A 3,270-nucleotide genomic window follows, 5' to 3' on the forward strand; every position below is an offset into this window, starting at 1 on the left:
TTTTTTTTTCAAACCAAATGTAAACACCCTCTTTTAGAATTTTTTAAAAATGTGTTTGTTGTCAGGTCTTACATAATTTGCACTGCCATATCCTCTTTAATTTCTAATCATGAATGTGCCAGATGGGGTCATGAACACAAAACAGGGAATTCACTAACACATAAATATGGGCAGACATTAAAACCAATTATTTTAGTACACGCAGCTTGGTTTATAAATCATCTACTTGGACTTAGAAATACGTTCTAAAATTTGCAGTGTGTGCAATAAACTCTTTTACTGTTTTTGTTTGTTTGTTTTTTGTGGTAGATCCTCCATTTCAGTAAAAGTGAATGTGACAGTCTTAGTTGATAACATAAAAATGAACAAGATATGTGGATCTCAGATTGAGTACAAAGGGTTCCTTTATTAACAATTGCAACTTCTGATACTTTTTACTGAATAAGGCACATTATATGTATATATATATATATAATATATATATATATAATAATTTTTATTTTAAATAAGCATATGATACACCATCTCTTTTTCATATGCAAGTTCTAAAAGTTGCAGTGTGTGCAATAATACAATGATTTGTGCTGTAAGCAAGTAGCATCTTTTTTTCTTGTAAACAACAACAACAACAAAAAAAAAACATCTGAGAAACCTAAAAAGAAAAAAAAGAGTATAGTTATATAATTAACTGTTGTAGTATTTCAAATGGTGCTTAGGCTGATTACCTTTGCAGCAAATTATAAGCTTTTAATATCCATTTAAGATCCATTTTATAAAGCAATAATGCACTACTATCTGGGCTGCTAATCCAGTGGCCTTAGATTCATGGAGCTTATCCATTAGCTGGAGAGCTACTGAGTTCCTATAAACAAAACACTTTACCCCAGGTTACTCCTGAGAGACCATTACTGTAGTAAGCGCTGGCCAAATAACCAAATAACATGGGTACCATGGCAGCATTTCTTTAATGAGAGTGTTTCTTTCCATGTAAGAACTTCCTGCATGAGGCCCCTGGAAAATAAGTAGGACAATTATTGTACAAACAAGCAGACTGTTATCAAACCATGAATAAAATAAATAAATCGATCCATAGCATTTTCTACTGTGAAATGTAAAATCACCTGTGAAAGTATCAAGGCTCAAGTCTTATGTCAGAATAATGCAAAGAATTGTACTTGTGCTCCTTTAACTAATTTACAAAATGCATATTTTTAGGGCTAATTGAAAGTATATTTTTGCAAATGTTTTTTTTCATTATTTTCATTATATATATAATATTCACCAGCACATGGTGACAATTAAACTCAACAAAGAAGTATTTAAAAATTGTTCTTGTAAACAGGTTTGCTGTAGACAAAGGTAGGATTCAGTACTTTGTCAATGTGCATTTGATTTATTGAGATATGTATATTTCAGACAGTAAATTAACTCAGAAAATACAGAGTCAGACATAATTGATTTGTTATTCTGCATTACATGCTAAGTAACCGATTATCCTTTCATGCCAAAAATCGTTAATGTAAATTTACAGATAAAGAGGATTGCGGAGGTCTTCATAAGAGGCCTTAACAATGAGAGGAGAAAGCAAAGGACCTCTCCCTTTCTGTATTTCTGTGTGCCCTACATACTAAATCTTGATTTCTTTGTCAAGGGATGAAAGTTTCAGACCTGTAGATCACTTTGATTCCAGTAATGCTTCCACTGGCTTGCACGGTAGACCATCCATGAGTTGAATTGTTATTAAGGTTCACATGGACCCCAAATTGTTTAAGTCAGGTTTACTTATGTGACCTAAATCCCAGTGCCGGCTTTTCTTTGCAAATATGCAATGCGTCCTCTCCCCTCCACCCCTTTGCTTACAATGACCAAATATTTTATTATAACAAATCTTTAATGAATGTATCCCCTGTGTTCTGGACATTACCACATATTTTAAAAGTGTATCACACTCGGAAACAGAAACAATATGGTATCTGAATGCAAATGTTAAAAAGTACAGCAATGCACATTATAGCACGTGTGTAATGTATCAATGCTAAGATATAATGAGTTCTGTTTATCTTGGGGGCAAGGAAACACATGTTTCCGATGTGATATTGCTCATTTCAGGCCGTGCATTTACATCACTCATTCTCGACACACTGTTCTCAGCCTGTTCGCAGTGTGTTCTCCCATGGGCTCTGACTGTACTCTACAGTTGAAGTAAAGGTGAGAATGAAAATGTCCAACACTTCAATAGCAGCTCCACAAGCTAATGAGAGTCTAAGCTAATGTAGTATCTCTAGTGTTTTCACCCTTAAGACTGCAGTATATGGACATGGAAAAGGCTGTGGTAGCAAATGAAGCTCTTCTTCAGTGAAAAATGAAAATAAGTCCAACTTTTTGTTCAGAGATTTTGCTAGCATTTTGTTTCCTACAGTTAATCTCTCTTTCATCATGTTTTCAGTTGTTGAAAATATCAGAAAATGTTTGACACTTTCTCCCACAACATTGAATGATATGCATGATTTGTTCTATAGTGTATATTCTTACTTATGACTAACCATTATACAGAATTTTGGTACAATGGTCTTCACATTAATGCCGGCCTTCACCCAATAAGTAGGACAATTATTGTACAAACAAGCAGACTGTTATCAAACCATGAATAAAATAAATAAATCGATCCATAGCATTTTCTACTGTGAAATGTAAAATCACCTGTGAAAGTATCAAGGCTCAAGTCTTATGTCAGAATAATGCAAAGAATTGTACTTGTGCTCCTTTAACTAATTTACAAAATGCATATTTTTAGGGCTAATTGAAAGTATATTTTTGCAAATGTTTTTTTTCATTATTTTCATTATATATATAATATTCACCAGCACATGGTGACAATTAAACTCAACAAAGAAGTATTTAAAAATTGTTCTTGTAAACAGGTTTGCTGTAGACAAAGGTAGGATTCAGTACTTTGTCAATGTGCATTTGATTTATTGAGATATGTATATTTCAGACAGTAAATTAACTCAGAAAATACAGAGTCAGACATAATTGATTTGTTATTCTGCATTACATGCTAAGTAACCGATTATCCTTTCATGCCAAAAATCGTTAATGTAAATTTACAGATAAAGAGGATTGCGGAGGTCTTCATAAGAGGCCTTAACAATGAGAGGAGAAAGCAAAGGACCTCTCCCTTTCTGTATTTCTGTGTGCCCTACATACTAAATCTTGATTTCTTTGTCAAGGGATGAAAGTTTCAGACCTGTAGATCACTTTGATTCCAGT

The sequence above is a fragment of the Sinocyclocheilus grahami genome, unplaced genomic scaffold (genome assembly GCF_001515645.1).
Source record: "Sinocyclocheilus grahami isolate Dianchi unplaced genomic scaffold, SAMN03320097.WGS_v1.1 scaffold47.1, whole genome shotgun sequence".
NCBI lineage: Eukaryota > Metazoa > Chordata > Actinopteri > Cypriniformes > Cyprinidae > Sinocyclocheilus > Sinocyclocheilus grahami.